The sequence below is a fragment of the Peromyscus maniculatus genome, chromosome 1 (genome assembly GCF_049852395.1).
Source record: "Peromyscus maniculatus bairdii isolate BWxNUB_F1_BW_parent chromosome 1, HU_Pman_BW_mat_3.1, whole genome shotgun sequence".
Taxonomy (NCBI): Eukaryota; Metazoa; Chordata; class Mammalia; order Rodentia; family Cricetidae; genus Peromyscus; species Peromyscus maniculatus.
Genome location: NC_134852.1, coordinates 184,395,461 through 184,423,084, shown reverse-complemented (window position 1 = coordinate 184,423,084; position 27,624 = coordinate 184,395,461). Strand labels below are relative to the sequence as shown.

Genomic DNA, 27,624 nt, shown 5'->3' with positions numbered 1-27,624 from the left:
AGAAGGCAGAGACAGATGGATCTCTGATTTTTGAGGCCAGCCCTGGTCTATAATGTGAGTTCCAGGACAGCCAGGGCTACATACAGAGGCCTTTACACAAACAAACAAACAGAACAAAATAGAAAAGAAATTAAAATCAGGTCAGCTTGCTTTAGTGGTTGCAGTAAATAGCATGTGGGACCAGAATTTGACCAAGCCAACCCACAGTGAAGGACAGTTCTGGCATCTGTATACACATTTCAGAATTTTAGCTTGTGTACCTGTCATTGCCAAAGGTAAAATCCCCCCTTCCCCCTTACTGCCCTTCCCCCTTCCTTCCCACTCCCTGTTTTGTGTTACTAATATGGAATTTTTTTGAGACAGGCTATACTCCCACAGTGCTGGGATTAGAGGCGTGTACCACCAAACTCAGCCTTTTGCTCTTAATACAGTTCTGCATAGAAAGTTTGCTGTGCAGATTTTAAAGAAAATTGAAAACTGATGGCATACACTTTTATTCTCAGAACTCAGGAAGCAGAGGCAGCCAGGTCTCTGGTTTTGCGACTGGTGTGATTTATTATTGCGAATTCTAGGACAGCCAGGGCTACATAAAGAGACCTTTTCTTGAACAAACAAACAGAACAAAATAAAAAGAAAGTTAAAAACTACTGCATAAAAGTTGCTGCTGGTAATATTTTGGTGTAGAGGCTTCCGTTCTTATACCTGTGAATATGTATGCTTTTTAAAGTAAGATACAAAATTAAAATCATAAGTCTTTCCTATTTATTTTATGTGGTACAATGCATGCATTTCTGCTACATGCTTAAATATCCTTTCATTATAGGCTCTTAGTGGCATGAAGTTCCCATGTGGATAAAGCATAAATGAGTCAGCCCTGATGTTAGGTAGACATATTCCTTATTCACTTGAGGCCATGCTGGTAAGAGAAGTATCTAGTGAAGGCTGAATAATTGCCATTAATTTTCATGTATCTTTAAAGTAGCTAGCAATGGTTATTACCGATGGTCAAGAAATTCAGTCTCTTTTTCTGTTTCCCAGTATGGTAGACTCCCTGGAAATGCCCTGTATAAACACCATGCAAGAACAGAACAGGTTTGTTTATTTGCTTGTTTGTTTTGAGACAGGGTTTCTCTGTGTAGCCTTGGCTGTCCTGGAACTCGATCTGTAGACCAGGCTGCCTTGAACTCACCTGCCTCTGCCTCCCAAGTGCTGAGATTAAAGGCGTGTGCCACCACTGCCAGGCTCAGAACAGTCTTTTTTTTTTTTTTTTTTTTTTTTTTAAACTAGGGTATTTTGGGACCTGTTTCCTTCTTTGAGGTGGGCAGCCTGTCTGTGACAAGCACTTGAAACTTCTCATATCTTATTTTCAAGTAGTTTGGCCCTCTCATTCACTGTGCTAGTTAATTAAAACTCTTTGCATCCTCTTTTGTTGCTTAAATATTTCCCACAGGCTAACCTGGTTAGTCAGTAGGCCCCCCTGGGCCAAGGAAGCCGCAGACTCTGTGAGCATTCCTACTGTAGGCCTTGGCTTAGGCACAGAGGTTAGCCATCAGAATTGACAGGAAGACAGAAAAGGAGACAGCTGAAACCTGTGTTGTGTTTAGCGAGAGAAAGATAGTAAACCCCGTAAATAAGTAAAATACCTGTGTGCCGGGTCTGATAAGGGCGGAGGAGGGAGTGGTGCGTTCTGTCTGTGTCAACGAATCTCTTCTCATATGAAGTAGGGACGCCATGAAGTCTTGAGTGAGAAGGGACCGTCCAGCTAGCTATGGGCATAAGTGAGGGGTGAGCCTGCTTGTATCTGGGATAAGGACATCCCAGGTAAAGAGGTTTAGGAAGTACAGAGCTCCTGAGACTTCCCAAAGGTGCACACAAGCCAAGCCGGGCCAAACGTAGCCGAGTCGGAATCTGCACTCTCTTCCGGTTGCTCTAAAAGGCGCATTTTCTTCGTCTTAGAAAAGTTTCTAGCACCTGAAGAGAGTTTTATTCATTATAAGCAATGAAAGCGTAGCTGGTTGGCTCTCAGACCAAAGTAATAGAAAACAGATAGGTAGTTAGATTAAGTGTTGTATTCAGATAACAGAACCTTAAATCACAACTACCACCTCTCCAGGGTCAAGAGCTTAATGGTATCTCAGAACTATTTCTGCCTTTTCTTTTTAAATGAAACGTGTTTTTCTTCAGAAGTTTTAATATTGTTTCAAATGTGAAAATTGGAAAGGCTCATATTCTAGTTTTATGGAAGCTGCAAAGACTGTGGCTTGGGAGGATGGTATGCCGCAGATAGAAAACGGGACATTTTCCTCCATTTGGCCCAGAGGCCTTCCTCAGGGGTTTTGTGAGGAAAGCCTCCAAAAAGGTAATTGACAGGGATCTTCCTGATCCAAGACTTCTTTGGTGAGGTTACTATAAGCATCATTGCCAACATCTCTCTGTGCTCTCAGGCTGGGGAGTCAGTGACTAGTGGATCTTCACCCCTACACCTGATGTTGGGGAGGGACAGGGGTCTGGATGGGTGATATTGTCAGGGGGAAGGAGTTCCCCCCTCCTGGCTGATGGTGTGTGAGGGGCAGGGGGGTTGGTGGGGGGAGGGCTCAAGGGAGCTTGGGTTCAGTCCATAGATATTGCTTTGCTTTCTTGGCCAGGATGAAGAAAAGATGCTTAAAAATTGCTTTTGGACAAACTGATTGCCAGTGAACATGCTGTTTATGGTGTTGTGATTTTGATAACTACTGTTAAGTGTGGCGGCCCTCATACCCATCCTACGACTCTTGACCAAATAGCTTTGCTGTTTGGGGACTCCCAGTCACATTTGACTAAATTCAGTGGCAGTAAAAATGTCAATTAGTACTAATGTTTTAGTGGTGTTTCCCTCTAGAACCAGCTTGTGAGGATGCCCCAGTGTGAAGAATGAAATCCAGGCTGAAGAAAGCCTTTCCTCTGTGTGCACTCTTCTTTCTGTTGTTTAAGAGGATTCCAGTTAAGGGCATTCGAGAGACTAAGATCCTGCTGGATTGACATCCATGGGAAGTAGTGAATTTTAAGTACTGGGATTCGAAATAAATAAAAAATGTTTTGTTACCTTTCACCTCCTCTCCCCCAAGAGCTTCCCCCTCATGTAGCCAAAGCTAGATTCACACTTGTGACTCTCCTGCCTCTGCTTCAGAGTGCTGCATGTACCGACTAGTTTTCTGGTTCCACCTGATACCAGTTTTTGTCTTGTATTCATAGCCTCTACTTGGTTAATAGCTTATGTTCTTAGAAACACCTCAGTTCATAGCAGAATAGAATAGACATTTAGAGGTTTATTCACCCTTGTCCTGGGCATCTTCCTTCCTCATCATCAGCATCTCCTGCAGGGATGGCATGCTTGCTACAAGTTGACAAGCCTACATGAACACTCCTTCTTCACCCAAGACTATGACTGCTGTTAGGAACCACTCAGGCTGTACATTCTTTAAATATACAGTAACATATCATAGGGCTGGGATGGAGGCCATTTGGGTGAAAAAAATGAAGAACCTCAAGAGAATGAAAAGGAAAGCCTGGAAAGAAGGGATGGTCAGTGCTCTAGAGGACATGAAATTATCATGATTCAGGAAGCTTCAGGAAGTCTATGTCACATGCTGCTGGGCAGTCACACTTAACTGAGAACAAGCTGTTCCCTTTAGTAATACTGCAGGTCATTGAGGATTTGGAAATAATGGCTGTAAGTAAAGTGGTGGGAACAGAAGTAGCTTGGGAGAATATGAGGAGATTCCTAAGCATGAAGACTCAACCTGTCTTGTCTTCCTTTGAGGCATGTGCTGCAGTCAGGTGCACTGTGCACAGGTGCTGGTAACATTGGAGCTGGCTGTGGTTCTGGGTATGGCGGGTCTGGGAAAGTTCGCAATACACAGTTGCCTAATTCTCTGTGCTATGGGCATGGTAATCACTAAAAAGGAGTTGAGCAAGAGTGTCAGCTATTACAAAGCTTAGTGACTGTAGTTGAGAAAATATTACTGATAATTTCTGAGAGTAGATTTGAAGTAATCTTACCACAACAAAAAAAGTTTGAAAGTTAATGAATGCATATGTTAATTACCTTGATGTTGTCAGTTGTTCAGAGAACATACTGGTTTATCAGCGTATCATATTGCACATGACAATTATATACAATTTCTACATATCAGTTGTTCAGGTTTATCAAAGCATCATACTACACATGATAATTATATATAATTTCTACATATAAGTTAAAAAACAAAGAAGAAAGGGAAATATGAGTTAACTTTGACTAGAGCTAAGAAACATGGCTGGATCGAGATAATTACTAAAAATAAGTCTTTCTTAAAAGCATTCTATTCTTCAAAAGTTTCAACTGATTTTTCACTTTTCTATTATTAATATTGCATGAGTAATTTTTTGGGAAGGAAAAATAATCATGCATTTTCTCTAAATTTATTTGCACTGTTTGTTTCAGTGCTGGGGACTGAACCCAGGGCCTGGAACACTCCAGGCAAATTCTCTGTCCCTGGGCTATTATCCCCAGCCTTTTTTATACCTCAATTAATGAGTTTCTTGTCTTTTACCAGACTGAGAATGTCTCAGTCACAGGGTATAATCTTTTTTCATTGCTGTAGTGACTATTGTCTTACCTGGTATACAGTAGAAGTTTAAAAATAACTATTGAATGAAAGTACTAGAACATTTGGGGTTGTCTTTATACTTGACTTTTGTGTGCTTTCCTATTGTTAAAATTAGTGGTGGAGCTGTGGAGATGATGGCTCCATGGATGATAGACCCTGGGTAAGTGTGGAGGCCTGCCTGTAATTCAAGTCCTTGGAAGGCTGGGACAGAAGATTCCCCAAAGCAAGCTCAGCAAAGAATCTCCATGTCAGTTACAAACTACACACACACACACACACACACACACACACACACACACACACACACACACACGTGCTTGCACACACAATTGTTAACAGGTTAGATAAAGTTAAATGAGATCTAAAGACATTGTTTTTAATTCAAATTTTATGAACATTATAATGCAAATGTTCACAGACTTTTTTGATAGGAAGCTCACAGTTCCCTTTCCTTTGAGAAGTGAGCTAGTGAACTGTCATCTCTCTGGAGGCAGAGGGTGTGTTTCTGTTGGGCATGGTGGCTCACACCTCAAATTCCAGCTCAGGGGAGGCTCAGGCAGGACCACAGTAAGTCTGAGGCCAGCCTGGGCTGCAGAGCGAGATACTGTCTCAATAAAACAAAATAAAACAAACCAAGCCAATAAAAAAAGAACATTTCTGTCACCCTGGAAAAGTTTTCATATGCCCATTTCCATTACGCGCCCATTCCTATTATTTGCCTGTTCCCATCAGTGGCCCATTCTAATGGGAGTGGGCACAAATTTGATTGTGTTGACAGTTACTGGCTCTTCTAAAACCTCAGATACACAGTCGTACTGAGTGTCTTTGTCTTCTTTTGCTGTACATAATGATGCTTCTGAGATTCATGTTTGTTGTTTGCATGTGTCAGTGTGTTCCTTTCTGCTGCTGAGTAACACTGTGAAGGCAGAACTGAGAAAAAGGACCAAGCCACGTGGCTAAACATACGTAAGAATTATGGGTTAATTTAAGTGTAAGAGCTAGTCAGTAATAAGTCTGAGCTAATGGCCAAGCAATTATAATTAATATAAGCCTCTGTGTGCTTACTTGGAGGACGCGAGTAGGAGAGATTTGTTCCAACTGCCAGCCAGCCAGGACAAAGGAAAACTTCAGCTACATAATACTGCATTTAATGAATTTATCTATTTGCTATTGGTGTACATTAGGGTGGGCTTCAGTTTGGGACTACTATGAATATCACGGGCCATGACTGCACGCATCTCATTATAAACATGTTCTCTAGGTTTTTAGGGAAGTCTCTGCATTGTGATATTTGTAGCTTTTTGGTAGATTAAAAATTTATCTTAGTAAAACTCTTACCTTGAATTAATGTTGTACTGCTTCATGTGAAACTTACAAAGCTTGTAGTATCTCTTTTTCTCCTTCCCATGCATTGGCTCTCATGTATGCTCATGCATGTATGTCACATGCTTTTGATACCCTGTAAAATGGTCAGGCATTTCCTTTCCAAGAAGAGTAGTGAAAAATCTTCTCTTTTCACGTGCACCTTCTAGACGCCTCATTTTTTATAGGCCCTCTGCTTAGCACTTCATGGAGCATTTATCTACTGACCACAAGTTCTCAATTGTTATTTACTTAAAAGTATCATTTCTTCTTTAGTTTCAAAAGGTACCTTTTTGCTTCATATGTAATTCTGGCTGATTGACCCCAATCACCTTTCATTTTCTAACACTACTTTTGAAATTTTTGTTGCTACTTTGGACTTCATTTTTAGGTGAAGCTTTCTTGTGGTTAACTGAGTTTCCTGCTGTGGGGTATTGCTGTTTGGGCTAAACTTTGAAAATTCTGGCCAGTTTTTTTTAATAGTTTTTTCCCCCACATTGTCTGTCTCTTCCCATTAAAAAAAAAAATATTTAATCATCAACTAAAATCATAGTTTTTTTTTCCCCCAAGAGCATGGGAGAAATAGTCATGTAGTTTCTACTGGAGCCAACTGGAGAACATGTGGCCTGCTCTTCCTGCTCTTATGGTTTGACTCGAGGGCCAGTTTCCTTCTTCAGCTGGCCATATCACATTGCCCACACTACAGAATGCAAAACCTCAAAACACTGTGCAAGATCTGACTGCTGATCTTTACTACCCACATCCTTACTAAACAGAACTGGTGTAAGCATCAGAGCTCTCTATTTCATTCATGGCTGCTTGCCTCTTTTAGATCTGGGCATTCAACAAGGTACCTTTCTGGAAGTCTGTGCTTGTACCTGGGAAGCACAGAGAATGACATGGATGCTAACAGCAACAAAGTTCATGTCACAGAAGTGTACAGCGTGTGCCATGACCGTAAGGGATGTTTACTCGAGATGTTTGAGAGACAATCCTTGGAGAAGGGGATTGGCCGCTAAATAAAGAGGTGAGAAAATGGGAGAGGAAAAGCCAGGGAGAGTCTTGAAGGCAGAGGACCTGTTAGAGACAAACCAGAACTCCTTTGTTTGCTTCTGTTCATGACAATTTCCTTTCCTTAATTACTTTGAAGTATTGGGATGATTTTTGTCGTATAACCATCCATGTAAAATATGTGATAAGACAGGATAATACAACCTGTAGCATCTCTTTTCATCTGTTTGATATGTTAGCCACAGGCGTCCTTATAGAGGCCGGGAGGCAGCAAATCACACCCTGTAGAAGGAATCTGGCCAATATCTGTTCTTGCTAATATCATTTTCGTGCAACACAACCATGTCCATTGATTTTGAATATTCTCTCTAGCCATTCTCACATTGTAATGTGTGAAAATTAAGTGTTTGCCAAAGATACTATATGCCAGAAAACTAAAAATGCTGGTCACAGATGACACTGTTCTGCTCTGGCCTTTGCCGAGTTCATACCCCTGACCTTGTATCCTTCCTCTGTTCTGATCCGGTTTGCGTTCTTCTGTGTCATTGATTTTTCCTGTTCACAACCGGCCATCTATTTGTCATCCTGTCATCTAGCTTTTTCTTTCCTCTCTCCTTTCCTAGTCGTTACTCCAGGTGACATGAGTCAATATTTGGGGCTGACTCTTACTTAGATCATGTCACAGTGCATTTCTGTCTGGTGTTTTTTTTTTTTTTTTTTTTAAATCACTTTACACTTCAAGTTTAATCACTTGTCACACTTGAAAGGTTTTTATTTCTTGGTTCAGAGAGGCTGAGAGGAGAAAAGCACAAACTCTGCCTCCCGTAAAGGAACTAAAGTTGAGCCTTATCGCTTAGAAAGGAGGTTCTAACTCAGTACCTGAGAGCACCAGGCTCCTCACCTGCCCCAGGGCTGTGGGAGAACCAGAGCATCTGGGTGCTAATGTGTGCATCGTTTGTTGTTTTCCGTATAGTCAAGAGTGCTGTGTGACGGATTTCCTTCACTTACGCGTGTCTATGAAAAAGTAAACCTAACTTCTGAATTTATTGTGGAAGAATGGATTTTTGTGAGTTTTTGTTGTTGTTCTGAAAAACTGCTCCAATAACACAAAGACAGTCTTCTTGCTGAATTTGGCATAAATAACTCACAAAGCCTAAGTTTTGTGAATTAAAGTGTCTCTATAGAAAAAAATCAATAATATTGAATGAAAGCCTTTTAGAATATATTTTTAAAACTAGGAATGCTGCATTTTGAGGGAAATAGTAGAGATCAATAATAAATTTAGAACTTACAGGTGTTTTTATTCCCAGATGACTAAGCCAGGGTTAGGTTTTTTGTTACTTTTCTTTCCATGGAATAGGTGTCATGTAGGACATGACAATACAAGCATTGCCCAGTTGAAGATAACATGTTCTTGCCTGCCTTACACAACCATGAAACCACTGCTAGGAAATGTCCCAGGAGTTTACAGAAGGTGGTAGAATAGGAAAGGTTGCCCAGGCACATTTCCTTCCCTGGGAAGGAGCCAGTGTGTTCAGCTCATACAAGTTAAAGGAAGCCTGGGCTCCCTTATCTTGTATTACCACCTTAAAGGGAGTAAGAGCAGGACCTCTTAAGTTTCCTATGAGCTGTGTGTGTGTGTGTGTGTGTGTGTGTGTAACATATACATATTTAAACTTAAACATCTACTGGTAATAGAGATTTATGTTAGAACAGTTCTTTGCTATACATAGAATTTTACCATTTATTAAAGATGAAAGCATCATTTGCATACTAATTGAGGTGCTGTGCTTGTTTATTTTCACACAAAGAATTAAATCCTGGCTGAATATTGGATACTACAAGATGAAAACATCTTCAATATTTTGATTGATATTTTGATTTTATAATCATCAGTGCTGAGAACACCACTTTGCATAAATATGTCATACGAAATGGCAGAAGTATGTTTAGGGCCATTTTAGAAATTGGAAATTCCATCCTAATCACAAGGCAAAAATAGTGATTTGTTTTAGAATTGGTTTACAGGTAGCAGCTTAATCAGCAAGTTTAAAAATTAAACCCTTTAACAAGACAATCCAAAGATATACTAATTCTTTATTTATATGCTAAGGAGTAATGGTAGGGAAACATTAGAAGTCATTGTTTCCTGTCACTAAGGGATTGCATTTGGATAAGATCTGAAAACACTGCAGTCAAGTCCTGCAGTCAAAAACATGTGGTAGTCTCAAATCTGAGCTGAAACATTTCGGGTGGCGCTTGCTGGCGTTGCGTGATATGACTGCATGCACGCTGTGGAATGCACGTGGTGTATGCTCCGAACCGGGGCTGCCATGAAGCCCCCCGTGCATCAAGAGCGAGCACTGCTGGAAGCACCTTGGCTGCGTCACACATTTCGTTTTGAATTAAAATATGATATCCAGGCGATGGTAACACAGTGCCTATAGAAGCTTGCGTCTTTGCTGAGCGGAAACTGCTGGCTACATGGGAAAGAGAAACCCTTGTCTGTTTTTGCTTTATTCCTTCATGGTCTGGGAATAGGAGAAAGTTGAAAGGCTCCATGGATTTCCCTGCTGGGAAAGTTCTGTAGCAGAGGTTGTAGATGGATAGGACCCGTTGTTTGCTCCCACAAATGCCTTACTGGCAATATCGTTACACGGAAGACAAGCTGCTGTTTCCTTTTAAATACAGAGGTGTCTAGACATGAAGACAGCCCTGGTCTTCATCCGAGACACGTACTGGAGATACTTCTGCTGCATGGTTGGCTGTCGAGATGGGGTTACTTCTGTTGGAAGTGTCAGCAAGCACCCTTTGCTGATAGCCAGCCAGGCGCCTGTGTTCTGCACCTGCCACGTTGCTCTGGATCTAGACGCCCTCCAGATGTTTATTGAATGAATCAGTGACTTTACATCAGCATACATGAAATAGTTGAACAGTCTCGCTGGCACCTTTTCCGTGCCAGCCCTCTTTTGATTTTCTTCCTTACTTAACATAGGGTAAAGAAAGGGAACCAGGTCATTCATAAGAACAGCAGGCTATTTTAGGCACACTCCATCTTACTCAGTGAGTACTGAAAGGACTGAACATTTAACATGAGTGTTTTATGCTGCGGTGTCTCCTCCCCTGCCCCGCCACAGAGCTTAGTTCTTTAGAATAGGAGCTTTCTAGTATCCTGAAAACTTAAATCCTATTTTCCTATCACACAGAATATTTAATATCGCCGCTATCATGTTTTCAAGTTGAAGCTAACATTTGCTACAAGTCAGTATGAAGAGGCCTGGGAAATAGGAGGTCAGAACTGTGCTGTGGGGTAACCTTGGAGAGATCAGTTGGTCTTTGGGTGTGTGCACTATGTCTGTCAACTGCAAGGCTGGGCCTGGATAAGCATTGTAGGTTTTCTCCCTTGCAGAGGATGTGACTGTGGGATGACCTTTCTGCTTGTAGCAGCTGGACTGTGAGGTGAGAGGGTTTTTTCTCAGAGAGTTATTCTTAGCTGAGTACACTCTGGCCACGAGTTGAGGTTTCCTGAACTGATTTGTGGAGGTTGTAGGTACTTGTTCACAAGATTTAAAGATGGATTTGTGTGTGTGTGTGTGTGTGTGTGTGTGTGTGTGTGTGTGTGTGTGTATGCATGTGTTTGGTTTTGAGAGTTCATATTAGAAAAATGGACATGATATTCTTGGTGTTTTCATTTTAATTGAATTCTTAAAGCCACTAAGAAAAAAATTTTCAGCTTGTCTCTTCAAATAGTGTTTAAATACAATGCATTATATATAGCATGTGATAGTTATTCTGTATGGCTGTATCTATAGGAGAGCTTGTACATTGGTAAAAATTCTCTTGCTGATCTCAATGGCCCCCATGCTTTGGCATCCTGAATAGCCTTTGGAGGACAGCCAAGAGCCTGACCTCTATTTAGAAGATTATTTTGTTGGTAAATGGACTAATTCTATCCTCCAAGTGGCCAGCCGAGGATGGGAGTCCCTCTCTCCTGAGCCCCAAGGCTCCCTGGGCCTTCTTCTTTCTCCTCCTTCTTCTGTCAGAAGGCCATGAGAAGGCATCATGGATTTATATTTCTCCTCCCTCCTGCACTGATTATCTAGAGCCACATGACTATCAGAGCACAGTGTTTACAGATCAACCTACTTACACGTGATCTCTTGACTGTCTTGGAGCAGGAATCTGGGCCTGAGTTAGCTGAGTGCTGACCATGCTGAAGTCAGGGTGTCAGTGTGGCTACTTTCTTATCTGAGGTGCAGCTGAGGAAGAACTTGGTTTTTTTGTTTGTTTGTTTGTTTTTTGGGTTTTTTTTTTTTTTGGACTCTTGGATCAAGCATCTTGGTTTCTTGTTGTCAGCAGAGGTTGCCTTCATGTGGCTCTCATTATGTAACTCACATCATGGCAGCTTGTATTTTCATAACCAGCATGGGAGAGAATCCTGTGGCAGAATGGATATAACCATCTCCCTAGTGTAACACGCACATCCTGTCATCTCAGTGATGGCTTGTCAGTTATAAGAAAGCCATAGGATTCACTCATACTCAAGGGAGGGGATTACCTACAGAATGAATCATAAGAGACAGAGTCCGCCGCACCTGAGCTTGGCCAGGACCATCGTTTCTCTTCCTTTCTGTGCATTCTCCTGCTTAGCTAGGATCATGTTTCTTACTGTTGCACTGCCTCCACACCTCCCTCTTCTCACCCTCAGAGACTTCAGCTGCCTTGAGTACCTAACTTTTCCTCCTTTAAAAAGGGAACTGCAAGGAAAGCTAACCAGAGGTCAGAAGGTAGAGTATGTGGCATGACCTTAATGCAGTTCTTTCTAAGTCATAGTATGTTTTGTATTAAAAAAGACCCAAGTAGTCCTTGTGCTCTTCATGCCAGCAGCAGGTTCTAAAACAAGATGACATTCATTGTGCCATCATCGCGGGATTCTTTTGTGAGTTTATGTTGAAAAGTTTGTAGCATAAGCACGTTTGGTCCTTTAACTCTTTGGCCCTACTAACTCTCAATGTTTCTGTCCTCTTGTCTTCAGTCAGCTTAGGGTGCTGCTTCTTGCTCTTCTAGGGCCTTCCTTTGGCTTGTGTCATGTCTTTCCTTGGGGTTTCTATTGCTGTGAAGAGATACTATGACCATGGCAACTCTTATATAAAGGACAACATTTAATTGGGAACTGGGTTGCTGTTCAGAGGTTTAGTCCATTGTCATTATGGTGGGAAGCATGGCAGCATGCAGGCAGACATTTGTGCTGGAGAAGTAGTTGAGATCTTCATCCAGATTCGAGGGCAGCAGGAAGAGAGAGTGACACTGGGCCTGGCTTGAGCATCTGAAATCTCAAAGCCCACCTCCAGTGATATACTTCCTCTAACAAGGCCACACCTACTCCAACAATGCTACATGTAATTGTGCCACTCCCTATGAGCCTGTGGGGGCCACTTTCATCCAAATCACCTCATTCACTCCTTGGCTCCCATAGGCTTGTAGCCATGTCATAATTCAGAAATGCATTCAGTTCAGCATCAAAAGTCCCCATAGTCTATTAGTCTCAACAGTGTTTAAAAGCCCAAAGTTCAAAGTTTCTTCTGAGATCATGCAATCTCTTAACTGTAATCCTCTATAAAATCAAAATGAAACACATTTCCCATACTTCCAACATGCAGTGGCACAGGATATACATTACTGTTACAAAGGAGAGGAAAGGGGACATAGTAAGTTAAATACTGGACCAAAGCAAGACTGAAAACCAGTTGAGCAAACTCCGAACTCTGCATCTCCATGTTTAATGCCAGAGTACTTTTCAGATCTCCAACTCCTTTCAGGTTTGTTGACTACAACACACTTCTTTCTCATGGGCTGGTTCCACTCCCTGTTAGCTTTCCTAGGCAGGAACCCCACAACTCTAGCATCTCCAACATCTTGGTATCTCCAAGGCAACCCAGGCTTCACCTTCACAGCTTCATGCAGTGACCTCTCTAGGCCTCCATAAAAGGATGCTCCTGACATATGCCTGTCCACAGCGGCTTTCCTTAATCAAGGAAGGAGATTCTGTAATATCTTTTTCTTGTATCCTTAACTCTAAAGCCAGAACCATGTTACTGAAGCTGCCAAAGTCTGCTGCTTGCTGGGGCTGAAACATGACCGCTTGTTCAAATACATTTTCAACAGCTTTCTGTTTTCAGTGGTTTCCTTTGCTGCCTAAGCTTGACTGTCCTGGAACTCACTCTGTAGACCAGGCTAGCCTTCTACTCAGAAATCCAGCAGCCTCAGCTTTTTGAGTGCTGGGATTAAAGTTGTGCATCACCATGTCTGGCCCTAAGTTCTTCTTTAATTCTTTTTCACTTTTCTTTAATTCCTTTTCACAATTTGGAAGTTTAGCTGGGTGGGGTCTTTCTCTGAGGTCACCACTCCCTTTATTCCACTTAGCATCAGGCTTTTCCTTAATCTCTTTACACTTCCTGGTACTCCTTTTCTCCTCCATTTTTGTATTTTTGTACATTTTGTATTTTTCCCTTTCTCAGCTTACTCCTTTTCATTATAGATCTGTATAAGTCTGGTCACTAATGGTCACACAACACAATCAATGCTAAGTTGTTTGGAAATGTCCTCTGCCAAAGCTGTTAATCCATAACTCTTCAATTTAGCCTCAGGCAGATTTTTTTTTTTAAATAAGGGCAGAAAGCAGACATATTCTTCACCAAAATTTCACAAGAAAGATCTTTAGGCCACATATTAATATTCTTCTCCTCTGAAACATCTTGAGCTGGACCCCCAACAGTTCTGATCACCCTCACCACTGCTGTGTTCTATGCTCTTAATAGTATAGCCCATTAAGGCCTACTTAAAGTAATCAATTGCTTTTCTAGTTCAAAGTCCCAAAGTGTTCCTTATTCCTCCAAACAAAAGCATGGTCTGGCCTGTTGTTTCAGAACCCCAGTCCTTGGTGTGAATTTCTGTCTAGTTAGGGTTTCTATTGCTGTGAAGAGACACTATGACCACGGCCACTCTTACAAAGGAAAACATTGTTATGATGGTGGGAAGCCTGGCAGCATGCAGGCAGACGTGATGCTGGAGAAGTAGCTGAGAGTTCTTCATCTGGATGCGAAGGCAGCAGGGGGAGAGAGTGACATTGGGCCTGGCTTGAGCATCTGAAACCTCAGAGCCCACTCCAGGTGATACACTTCCTTCAGTAAGGCCACGAGCCCATCCATGGGAGCCATTTCCATTCAAAGCACTACAACCCTTAAGACTCTGAAATCCCCTTCCCTGCTTCCAGTACTTGGCAGCATGAATGGGTGGTTCACTAGTTGTTGATGTCACTTTTAGTCATTTGGAACAGCTAACCATAGCAGTGGCACATTACCATCCTTGATCATGATTTTAATCCATGTAACTAATTTATTAAAATATTTCCCATAATAGCAAATACAGTGCATTTGCCGCATGCATTAGTGGTGACTGTGCTCAAAGGAGACAGATGTCCTTATGGACTTTGTCCACAGAGGTTCTGAAAATAAAAGCTGTCTGCATTATTGGAAGGAGTGTCAAAGGGGCCATTAGAGGCATCGATGATACCTTCTGTAGATAGAGAATTTTAATACTTCTGCTTCAAAGTTGGCATGGTCTTATCCACACTGTCCTCAATGAAACTGTAATGTGGTGCTAAGGGAGATGGATGGGCTGCCTGCCATTTTGAGCATGGCCCTCGAGTTCAGCATATGCCAGTGGAGTTCACAACAGTTCAGTGCCTCTGATGGAAATGAGTCATTTTCTCCAGTCCAGAGTCCGTCACCATAGAAGGAACCCAGTACTGATATAACACCAGCAGATGCACAGTGCTTTCTGTTGGCTAATGTCAGGAAAGGCTGCTAGAGGAGGTGCCAATTTCCGTTTAACACTCCATTATGATAGAAATGTGTCTCCTAGTAATGACGAGGAAGAATCACATCCAGCAGCCTCAGCGTTCTGAGTGCTGGGATTAAAGGTATGCATTACCACCTCAACAATATGGCTGCCTAAACAAGACCTGAAGAAGGACAACAGCAACAGATATGCTAACATGGAAGGGAAAATCTATGAGAAAATCATGACTGTATAGAGAGGGAGAATGTATCTTCCCGAGCAATGGACTCCCCTGTTGGTTATCCAAAACCCAGTGGCCAGCCCTGAAATTGTTTACATACAAACTACACTAAGCAGATTCAGCAGGTTGTATTTATAACTAATAATTAAAGAAAAGAGGCCATGAATTTGAGAGGAATTAGGATGGTATTTGAGAGTTTGAAAGGGCAGAGGGAAGAGGGAACTGATGTAACTATTGATTTTTAAAAATTGCAAACATAATATCAATTTGAAAAATGTTAGGAAAGTTTGTGTTACTGTCGGAAGTAGGATTTAAACCTCTTTCCAAAGTGTCCTCATAGGGAGTCTCTGAATTTCCTGGATTGCATACTATTAGTGCCTTTTATAACAAGGAATTTAATAGTCTCTACTGTAACCACTTGTAACGTGCTAGTTGGGATTTTCCTTTGAGGACACCTTGTATGGAGGGTCTATACACTCATCTCTGTGTGACTGCTCTGGACTGTAGGCATTACTGTTCTCATTTTACAGCCCTGGAAACTGAGCCTTAGATGGAGTAAACCACTTGGCGAAGATTACACTGTTGTTCAGTAGCTAGGTGTGCTTCACACCTACTCATTTAAACCTCTATCAAATTGCACAGCATTTTTTCATCGTTTTAAAAGCTTCCTTGCAAAGTGGCCAGCCATATAAAGCCATAGCTGGCCAATGAGCATCCTTCTCCATGTTGGGGCTTCAGTCTTCCTTTCTAAAGGGAGGTCCTTCCCCAGTCTTATTGCTGCTGGCCAGTTCTTTCTGACCCTGGATTTACGTGGCATTTCTTCCCTCCCCTCCCTTCTTGGTCCACCCCGCCCCTCCCTCTGGCTCGGGTAACTCGAAGCCTCTGTCTTTCCTTCAGGGGATTTGCAGCCCTGTATGATGGAGCCACGCCATCACTGCTGTCGCTCGCCTTGCTCTGAGTTAGGGCTTTGATTAGGAGAGAAACTCACGTGCTGTTCTGACAGTGTTGTCTCCCTGGAGCCACATGCTCTTCACAGAAAGTGACCAGTAGTTGCGTTCTTCGGGGGATAGGGGGTGTGTTTCTATTACGGCCCTATGTGAAAAGAAGAACACAAAAGCCCGGATCTTAGTTTGTGGGCCCTACCTGTTGGAAGATTAAAAACTGAGGTGAAATACTGTTCTGAATGACTTCCTCTTTACAAAAGGCAAGCACTTTGCTGGGCGTGTTCCATTATTGGGTGAACACATGTAGATCTCCAGTATTTGATGAGCTGAACATATGGGCAATAACGAAGTTGTAATCATTAAGTGTTGGATATCCCTGTTGCTGGGATAACACCTTTGTTGGATCAAAGGATGCTGACCATGTCCTTTAGCTTACTCAGCTGTCACTACCACGCAGACAGTAGGGGATATTTGATGCTCATTTAAATGAAGAAATGGAGACTCAGAGAGAGGAATTATTTTCCCAAGGGCCTGTGGCTAATAAGTGGTAGAATTTTGGACCATTGGGGTTTTTGTTATTTTTATTGTTATCTCTGTGGTATGTTATTAGTAAAGGCTGTACAACTAATGAGATGTCTTCTCCTGGTAATAGGTGATGGAAATGTACTGGAACACTGGGAGAAGCTAGTATCTCACCGGAAGCCAAGATGACAAGAATCTTTTCAAAATAATCCGTAAGTAAATTTTTGTTAGCTCTTTGGAGTTCTTTTAATGTCTGGGTGAATCATTTTTAAGAAGTCATGGCAAAAGGACAGTACAGTCAAGTGACATAAATGTGTAAAAACTGAATGTTTCAAAAAGTATCAGGTGGTGAGGTAGCTCAGCAGTTAAGAGCACTGGCTGCTCTTCCAATAGTCTTGGGTTCAATTCCCAGCACCCACATGGCGGTTCATCACTGGCTGTAACTCCAGTTCCAGGAGATCTCAGGGTTTTCTGCTGGCCTCTGAGTCACTGCACACACACAGTACACAGCCATCATACGCAAGCACAACACCCGCACACGTAAAATTAAAATAAGGATTAAGAACAGTTTAAAGTGATCTAGAAACCTCGGGGCGTGATGCTAACCCGTGAGAAGGTTTGATCCTGCACGAGCCTCTCTTAGCAGGACACATCAGTTTTAGTTGAGCGCATCAGTTCTGATGGACAGAACGAGAGTGGCAGACGACAGGAGGACTCCTTGTCAGCAGTTAAACTAGGAACGGTGCCTGAAACGCACAGAAGGTCTTGCTTTCAGTGACCCCTGGAGTCCACTTCTTTAGGTAGCTCTTTAGATATTAGAAGTAATTATGAACAAATTGCTGAATGAGTAAAATTCACCCTGTTGTCCACAACTCTTCCCTCTGTGTCTGTGACACTATGCCTGGAGAGATGCAGCATGACCATCTACTCACCCTTGGTAGGACACCGACGACAGACCTTACAGACCTAAGTCCCACTCGGTGCACCAATGCATGGACTGGAATTACTTGTGGGAGTGTGGCTGAGGAGTTACTTACGGGGAACAGGGAGGAGTCAAAGGCAGCTTTCCCAGTGAACTCCCACCCCAGCGTGGTCCATGATTCACAAAAGCTGGAATCCTGGAGCTCCCTGCATGACTTTGCAGGCGGGTCAGTGTCTTGTCCAGGCACCTCCATTAGCCCGGGTCTCCTCAGCAGCCCTGGCTGCTTATTCAGCTTAGTGCATCTGGTCCATTTCCAGAACTCCTGGGGACTTCTGAGTTGTCTATTTCCTGAGTCTTAATGAGCTTCCCTCTAGAACCCTAAGTCTTAAAGAGCCTCCTTCACAACTTTCTGGCTCTCAATGAGCCTTGGAAGAAATCGTGGCCAGGCAGTGGTGGCGCCTTTAATCCCAGCACTTTGGAGGCAGAGGCAGGCGTTTCTCTTTGAGTTCAAGGCCAGCCTGGTCTACAAAGCGAGTTCCAGGAAAGGCACAAAGCTACACAGAGAAACCCTGTCTCGAAAAACCAAAAAAAAAAGAAAAAAAAAGAAAAGAAATCGTCACACACTACAGTATCTTTGAACAGTTGTTAGTTATCTGACAGTTGCATCCGGCCAATTTCCAGGGCACTGTGATAATAACACTGGTAATGTTATCACTGCATGTTGTAGTGGAAATTTCAGATATATTTAGCCAGGCATTTCTAGACCTCCCTTGCTCTTGTGCCGTTCAGATTCATCTGTGTATTGGACTTGACAATCCCTATTATGACTTCCTTGGGCATTACAGGGTCACAATAATGCAGTTGCTTTCTCTCTGTATACTTTGTATCGTGATCTGCAATTTATAAGCCTTTATTCTGACTCAAAAGATGGGCCAGCTCAAACATGGCAGCCCTGTGAAAGGATGTTGATAAATACTTCAGGTGGTGAAGTCTGGTAAGTCTCAGCACTGTGGCTCTGCCAGGGCGGGTTCCAATGCCAGCAGGTTCCTGGGGGTGTAAACACTTTCATTATGCTTGATTTCAGCCTATCCTATCGAAGTCGCCAAAGGCAGATTTGAAAGTGATGTGCACTCCATTATATGGTTTTCTATGAATTAGATGTGGTAGTTGCAGCCAGCATCAGGAGCCTAGCTAATGGCAAAATAATCAGGAGGTAATTAATTTTGAGTGTTTATTACCTTTATTTGGGGTATAATTTAAAAATTTCAAGTTTCTATAATTTTTTAAAATTTCATTTTACTTTTACTTATCCGTATGGATGTGTGTCTGTGTGTGTGCCCATGGAGGGGTGGGGTATTGGATCCCCTGGATCTGGAATTACAGGCAGGTGTGAGCTGCCTGATGTGGATGCTGGGAACAAGCTCAGGTTCTCGGCAAGAGCAATAAGTGTTCTTATCAACTGAGCTATCTCGCCAGCCCAAGTTCCTCTAGTTTAATTATTACTGTGGCCAACTTGCCATTGACCCTGAGAAATTAGCAGTCTGCTGTAGTGGTGCAAGCTGGCTCCACCACACCAGTATGGTCGACTGCTATTGTGAAGGTACATCGGAACTCTGTTCTGCACTTCCCTGTCTTGGCTGTGTGATAGGAGCACTTCGCTTTGGCTGATGACAGCAAGCTTTGGTAAAATCCACAATCTCGTGACCATATGGCTTCTGGGATGGAAGGTAAATGCCAAGACTAATTTTGAACTTAAGTCTCTGTCCTCAGGGGTCCCGCTGGCATCATGGAACTGTGAGCTCAGCTTTGTGGCTGATTCCTGGCATCTCATGTGTCTTCTGGCTGCTTGGTGACAAGGCTTAGAGACAGGTCCCAGCTGCTTTCTACTTCCTTCTGTCTCCTCCCTGTCATCTCTCCATCCGAACTCCTCGGTTGATGATACCCCCAGGGTCACTCTTGGAGTACCTCCATATACTGCGTGCAGTTTTACTTTTACTTTTGATTCAGAAATTAAGTTTTAGTGGAAAGTAAATTGCTTGCAGAGAGCCAACCCCTGAATGGCTTAACACTCACCTTGGCTCGATTACGGACTCATAGGGAGAAAAGTAGAGAAAAGAGCAGGCTTAGATCATCTGGATCACATGGCTCAAAGTTTCTTCTAGAAGCTCTTTCTTTTTCAGTTTTTCTCACTTGCCCTTTAGAAGAGAATAATTGAAGCCTGGAATTGCTAAGTAATGGCGCGGAGATCATGGTGGTTGTTTTTATTTTAAATCTCCACCACCTAGTGCTCAAACACTTGTTATTAAGTCATTTAAAAAAAAAAAGAAAGAAAGAAAAAAACCTGGGATATTTCAAAGCATTCATTTGTGTTAATTCCTTGAATCTGATTTATATAATCTTAAAACAATCATTCTCTTATTTCCTCCTAGAAGGTATTTATATAGTTCACAGTGAATCTGGGGATTATTGAATTATTACAAAATTCATTCTTGTCTATTTCATGTGGAAGCTTATGGTTCAGACCAGAGAGACGTCCTTGGATTATGAATCACCTGACCCTGGGGCTTCCTCAGGATTGAGGGTCTTTGTAACAGAAAATAATCATGGGGGGTAACAATGAATGAAAGAAGTATTTCATAGATAAGCACTTGATTTGTTTTATTATCTCCCAGGATAATAAATAATCTCTTTGGTTTCTGAGTATCCCAAGTATCACTATAATTCTGGTCAGATCCACTCGGTGTGTGCAGTCTCCTGCTGAGGTGCTGTGTTGCAGCTTAGTGGTATGTTCAGATCAGCACGCGGCACTTTTCTGGGCCCCTGCTCTCATGGTTTGGGGGTAAATTTCAGTACAAATACAACATGCTAATTCCACTTCAAGGGTCAGGGAGGCCTTAACAAAGACAATAAGCATTTCAATAGAAAGTAGTAGATTTTATAAAAGATATATGCAATGTGCAAAGCACAAAAGAGAGAGATTAATTACCCAGGTGTCAAGAGGCGTGTGCTAGATTAGGGAGGGTTTCAGAGGCAGAGAACATTTGAGTGGGGCATTTGCTAATTAGCGTCTCAACTTAAACTATGAGACTTAGCATCACTGATTTGGAAAGAATTGTGAAAATGTGAAAATTACTCAATTAAAAACTCATCGTCTTTGAAATACTAGTTCAGGTACCACTGGGGCCTTGGGTAAATCATGATGATAGTGAGGAGGAAACAGTGAGATGGTGTCTGGAAATTCACATGATCGGCATGAAGTCTCACGGAAATAGGGGGGCTGCTTTTTAAAGCGAGGTGCCCTAGTTTGCTTCTCGAGGCTGTGCCCTCTCGGCCAGCAGCTCTGCTGTAGTCTAGCCGCTATTGGACATGTCAGCCTTCTTCAGATCTTACCAGCTCACACGAGGCATTAAGAAGGAGATGTAGGGCTGATCAAGAAGGATCTTCCTTTTTTCTTTAAGCATGTGGCTAACATTGTCAGAGTCAAGGTGTAGAGTATTCCAAGCTGTGGGGCTAGCTTCTGGGATCCCACACCGTGACACATAGGCTACCCATCCATAAAGAAGCTGGCAGTGTCCTGGACCCCGGAACAACTTCAGTACTTTGTGAACTCTGTTGAGACTGCTGCACTTTTCTGTGTGCTGGCCCCTGATTTCAGGTGCCCTTGCTTTCCATTAGCCCCACTAATGACCCTCTTCCTCAGCATGTATTATGGTCTTACTTACCATGCTCTAGATGTTAAGCTACCCTTCTCCAATGTGTAGTTTTTCACTTCAACAGATTGTACTGACTCGTTCACTGACTTGTGCACATGCTTTTCCTTTCACATAGAAGTCCTTTAATTTCACAGATGACATGTTAATTTATGTTTCCTGTCATATAAATGAGTCAACATATAGTTGAAACAGAATTAAGCCCTTCACAGGTGGATTGTTTAATTTCTGTTTTTCCCTCTGGCCATTGGCTCACTGTTCCCTGATGGCTGATGTGTGGATTAGAGTCCATTATTGTTCTTTGAGGCACCCCTTTCCTTTGTCTTTTTATGTCTTGAGACAACCAGTTGGTCTTGGTTTAATAAGACCTTAATTAGGGTAATTTGGAGTTGACTTCTCCAGGCACACATCTCATGACCTGACACTGCGTCAAGGAGATTTGGTGTACTTTAGTATTCCCAGTAACTAGTCCTGGCTAGGTCCATGGAGCAAACCCCGGAGGAACCATAGACTTGTCTTCTAGTAGTCTCTGTGTTTGGCAGGATACTATTTAGGTTCCGGTTTCTTCAGGACTGAATTCAACAGTTGCCTTAGTTAGGATGTCTGTTGCTGCAATGGAATCTCATGACCAAAAGGAAGTTAGGGAGGAAAGGGTTTATTTGGCTTACACTTCCAGATCATAGTCCATCATTGGAGGAAGCCAGGACAGAAAATCAAGCAGGACAGGACCCTGGAGGCAGGAGCTGATGTGGAGACCATGGAGGAGCTTTGCTTACTAGTGTGCTCCTCATGGCTTGCTCAGCCTGCTTTATTATAGAACCCAGACCACCAGCCCAGGGACTGCACCAGCCACAGTGAGCTGGACCCTCCTCCATCAACCGCTAATCTTATGGAAGCATTTTCTCAATTAAGATTCCCTCCATTCAGATAACTCTAGCTTGTGTCAAGTTGACATAAAACTAGCAAGCACAGCAATTTTATGTTCCATTATTTCTGATCACCTCTGGGTTGTATTTTCAGAAGGCACAGAGTACTTATTTATCTGTTTGCACCTTTTGGCTATTTTGAAGATTTTATTTTTATTTCTAATTATATGTGAATATGTGTGTGCCGTGTATGGGTTTGTGCATGTGAGTGTATACTTGTGAAAGCTAGAAAAGGAGCCAGAATTCAAGGCAGTTGTGAGCCACCTGATGTGGGTGCTGGGAATGTAATTCTTCTGTGAGAGCAATAAGTGCTTATACCAGCTAAGCCCCCTTATTTTCGTTCTTTGAGACCATGTTTTACTATGTAGCCTAAGCTGACTTTTGATTTGTCCGCCTCCCGGGTACTGAGAATACAGACATGAGCCTCTACTCTCTGCTTTTTTAAGAAAGGCACTTCTTAGACCAACGTCTTCTAAATCTTTTAACACACAACTATGAAAAGAAACCATTTCCACCTCAGTCAGGAAGAGGCGCACACAGAGCTGTCAGGTTCCTCATCGAATGGTGTGATGATTGTATGGGTGTTGATTTTATTATGATGTGCCATAACAGGTACCTTAAATGTATCCTTTTGAGTGTATTCAATACTAAATGATCAGTAAAAAAAATTTAAGTGTGGGGCAGTTTATACTACTGACTGTAGCCATTAGGTTTATGATGGCAGACCTGACAGTCTTCCCCAAACCAGCATTATTTAAACTTTTTAAACTTTCTGCTAAAATACTTTAGACTGGCGGTTTAATATAGGTGGTGTCTTCTTTTTTGTGAGGGTACTGTTTGTAAGTCCTCGACTTTTCAGATGTTACAGACTGTCGTGCGGTGTTATAAATAGAGCATATATGAAATAATGGAGGTCGCTGCCATGACCAGGTACGCCAGCCGTAAATGAATTAAGTCATAGATAGAATTCCAGATGCATTTTCCATGTTTTGAATGAAGTCTGAGTGTGGTATTAGAAATATTATTGATGTCAAATTTCAAATCAGTTCCGAGTTAAATGGGCTATTTAGGATGGCCTGGAGATGCCAGCATCCAGACATGATGTCTCCAGTGACAGGGACTAGACGGCTAGGCAAAAGTTCACTGACTTTAACATTTAGTGAACGTCTAGAATGCAGTTTATACCCAAGTGGAGGAATATTTGGATCAGTCTCCACATTAGGCATAGAGTGGAATTTCACGCTAGGCATTGTTATTTATTCTTGGATCCCATTTCTAGAAAGTGAACCCATTTTCTTCTGATGGAGTTTACTCCCCCCACCAATCTAACCAGATGGTTCTCTTGTAGACCAGGGCATCATAGATACATGGCCGTGGCTAGAAGGTGTAAGTCTTGTTGAGAATTTTAAAAATTACAACTCTAAAACATGAAACAGTCCCTCATAGTGGCAATGCTGGGAACTGAGTAGAAGGTAAGCGTCAGAGGATTTCTTGTCCCTGAAGAGTTCACTGGGAGTGGATGCTAAGGTCCAGTGAAGCTGTGTCAGGCATCCCTGGTGCTTGTAATCTTCTTCATTCAGTTCACCCCGTCTTGCTGCTTGGCCTCCGCTGTTTCAGGGGCCATTTCTGTTACACACAGCCTAAAGAATGCTGACTGACTGCCTCTCTTGGTTGTTTATATTTGGCATGTTTACCAGTGCCCTTTGTCACAGATAGCAGCTGTGAAGCATTTAATTAGATAATAGGGTGGCTGGTTTCTGACGTAGCTTTTTGAGAAGAGTGGTAGTTTATTTCTACCTGCCATAAAAGCAGACACGTATTGACACTAATTAAACTAGTGACTGTGGGTGTGTGGGTATACGTGTGGCAATCACTCTAGGTGCTTGCTCTAATACAAATGTCACATGACTTTTGATTAGGCCAACCAAACAAATGTACTCCTATCACTCTCTCTCTCTCTCTCTCTCTCTCTCTCTCTGTGTGTGTGTGTGTGTAGGTGGATTTTTCTGTCCTTCCTGTCAGCTGCCAAATCATGACACAGAGATTTCTTATTCATTTTGAAAACTTGGCTGATAGCTTAGGCTTGTTTCTAACTAGCTCTTACAACCCCTTAAATCAACCCATTCTACTCATCTACACGTTGCCACGTGACTTGTGGCATTTACCTGTCCTCCTGCATGTCTTACTCCCTCTCTGTCTGGCTGGTGACTCCTTGCGTTTCCACCTTTCTTTCCAGCGTCCTCTGTGCCTGGAGATCCTGCCTAGCTATCCGCCATTCAGCTTTTTTATTTTTTTTTTTTATTTTTATTTTTTTTTTTTTGGATTTTCGAGACAGGGTTTCTCTGTGTGGCTTTGCGCCTTTCCTGGAACTCGCTTTGGAGACCAGGCTGGCCTCGAACTCACAGAGATCCGCCTGCCTCTGCCTCCCGAGTGCTGGGATTAAAGGCGTGCGCCACCACCGCCCGGCTCAGCTTTTTTATTAAACCAATAATGGTGACACATCTTCACAGTATACAAAAAGATTATTCTACAACGTGTGTGTGTGTGTGTGTATGTGTGTGTCTGTCTGTCTGTCTGTCTGTGTGTAAGAGAGAGAAAGAATACAGTTGTCTTGAACTGTGCTTTGGTACTGTGCTTTATTATTGAAGTCATTATTAAAGTTAGGTAAACAGGTATTTGTGGCTATAACACATGCATTGACAGATTTATATGAAAGATGAAATGAGTGCTTTGGCAAATTATCAAATGTGTATATGTTCCTTACTGGAAGGAAGCTAGACTGACTGACTACCACTCTCCAGTGGGCTAGTGTTTAGGGAACTGAGATTGGATGCTGCACAGTGTTGTGTAAACTTCCGTCCTTTCAGGAAGTACTAGATTTGCTTCCTGAGAAGCCTTCTGTGTTGGCGGAATGTGTCATAAAGATCGGAGAAACACATCTGATGCTTGGCTTCTGCTTGCCAACTGATTTCAAAAACGATAATAGTTGTTTATTCTTGATGCATCAGCCCAAGTTTTCTCTTCACTTTTGAGGTTGTTCTATGACTTGGGCAGTGTTAGATCAGTAACAATGACTATTTAGGATCTGCTAGGGCCTGAGGGACATATAGAGCTCTGAAATACATTGCTTGCCTCAGATGCAGTCTTACCTGGTAGGAGAGAGAGTAGAGAGCTCACAGAGAAGGGAGACATGAATGAATGAGGTCTCTTCCCTTTGAGGAAGGAAAAAGGACGGGAGTGATCTTCAGGGCTTGGGCGAGTGAGTGAGTTCTAGAAGGAAGTCTTGAGTGGGTCTGGAATAGGGGAAGTAAAATAATATGAGGAAGTCATTAGACAGCAAGGCCAGTGTGGGACAGATGTGGAGGTGACTGTGTGCTCAGTGCCCATGGGAAAGCCACGGTGAGAGCCAGTGGGTTCTTAAGCAGTGTAATTTAAAGATTGGGCTCCATGGAGCAGAAGCCGGCTTCTAAAGGGCTGAAGGGTAAACCTCTGGGCCTGTGGGTTCATCTGTTTTTGTTTTTTCATAACTGTATATTGAGAAGCTTTGTGCTGTCACTGTAGGTAACAAAGACCTGGAAATATTTAACCCCTTCCTCTTGTGAGAATACTGTAACTATATCAATAATGGTGGCCTTGTTTCTGGTACATGAAGACTGTGGGAAATGTCTTTTAAATGCTTTGAGTTCTAATTGCAGCTGATGGCATTTGGGAAGGTTTCCTTCTTCCTGGGTGGAGCACCTTCTCTGGACATAAAGCTTGATATAGCAACCAAAATATTACCTGCTATATAATATACCACTATATAATATGCAACCAACATAGTTCACAAGGTATAATAAATACCAGTAGTTTTCTAAATTAAAAAAAAAAATCACTGCTTTTAAAAATCCATCTGAACTTGAACATTTGAGAAGTTGCCTTTAGGAGAGTGTTTTCCTTTTGATCTCCTCTGAGCTCAGTGACCGAGAGAGGAAAGGTGCTGAACTTTGACATATATCATGTGATGGAGCTGATGTGTCTGGAGGCCAAGAGGGAGGGGCCTTCCGCTGAAATAGCAGTTGGACAGCATCCAACCTCAGTGACTGGCACAAGGGACCAATGTTTGAACCATGAATGGCGGAAATGGTACAGTCATAAAAGGAAGCCTTCCTGTCACACCCGTTGATGGTCGGTTGCCCAGAGATGGAGATGGAGCACAGAGGCTTCAAGAAATTAACTTCGAGGGTTTGTGAGTGAAGTGTCGGCTTTATGGGGAGTATGGGAGAAGTTCACGATCAGGCTCCTTCGTGTGCTGGGTACCTGTTGCTAGGTACATCTTGCTTCTGCCGCCTTGGACCATTTGTTTTCCCATCCCAGTTTGTTCTTCCTAGTGGAAGAGCTGGCAGAGAACCCCGGAGAGGTGAAACTGTTGTTCTGGTCGATTACTGGCAGAGCCCAGACTGGGAAGGGCACTCTGGCTTCATGGTGCCGTGTTCTTTCTGCTTTCTCCTGTTGCCTCATAGGAAGGAACAACATTTTAGGACGGCCCCACTCTCACTTCAGGTCTTGTTGGCTAGAGAACATGTGAAGAAATCTTGGCCAGTGGGATGGCTGGCTCTAAGGAAACACAAGGTGATCTAAGGAAACTGCTCAGCCTACAGCGCTTGCTGTGTTAGCTGTTTAACCACGCAGACCCGAGTTAAAACCCTAGAGCCCGCCCGGCGGTGGTGGCACACACCTTTAATCTCAGCACTTGGGAGGCAGAACCAGGCAGGTCTCTGTGAGTTCGAGGCCAGCCTGGGCTACAGAGCGAGATCCAGGACAGGCACCAAAACTACAAGGAGAAACCCTGTCTCGGAAAACAAACAAAAACAAAACAAAACAACTGCTAGAGCCCCTGTAAAAAAGCATGACACCAGGCTTGAGCTGTCAAGATGGCTAGAATAAGGGCTGGTAGACGCCAAGGCTGATAAGCCTGAGTTTGATCCCTGGAACCCACATGGTGGAAAAAGAGAACTGACTCCTGTTAGTTGTCCTCTGACCCCCACAAGGTACTGTGTTACCCCCCTTCCTCCCAGTAAATAAATAAGTAGATGGGAAAGCTGGGCATTGTGGTACATACTTATAATCATAGCATTGTAGAAGAGAAGACACAGATCTCTGGAGCCTCAGCCTAATTGGGGAATGCCAGGCCAACCTTGCATCAAACACACACACACACACACACACACACACACACACACACACACACACACACACACACGGAGAAATAACCAATAAAAATAATCTTTCTTCCTGTCAGAAACTCCATCAGTGCTAGTGATCAGTTTATGTTTTAGTAGATCAGGACCCCAGGAATTAAGAGTTCTGAAGTCTCCTCTGATTTGCCAAATTTCAACTCTTAAAAGTTTAAGTGTTTTTTTTTTCATTAAAATATGATGCTTAAGCCACTGTGTCTATATAGAATTTTTTTTAATTTATTCTTGCTTTTAAAGTATATTTAATTTTCTCCTAAATAAAATCACTCCATTAAGATTCTT

At 42.6% G+C, this 27,624-nt stretch overlaps 1 protein-coding gene across 14 annotated transcripts in view; it reads left to right on the top strand.

The window, feature by feature from the left end:
• Positions 1–27,624, top strand: part of Sgms1 (sphingomyelin synthase 1) — a 275,114-nt gene that overhangs the window by 163,272 nt on the left and 84,218 nt on the right. For 12 of the 14 annotated variants that reach the window (XM_076562260.1, XM_076562225.1, XM_076562263.1 and 9 more), the window contains one exon: positions 16,678–16,759. The gene's annotated coding sequence lies outside the window, so the exon portion shown is untranslated. Of the gene's footprint in view, positions 1–16,677; positions 16,764–27,624 lie in introns of all 14 variants that reach the window. The other 2 variants (XM_076562272.1, XM_076562243.1) reach the window with 1 other exon arrangement.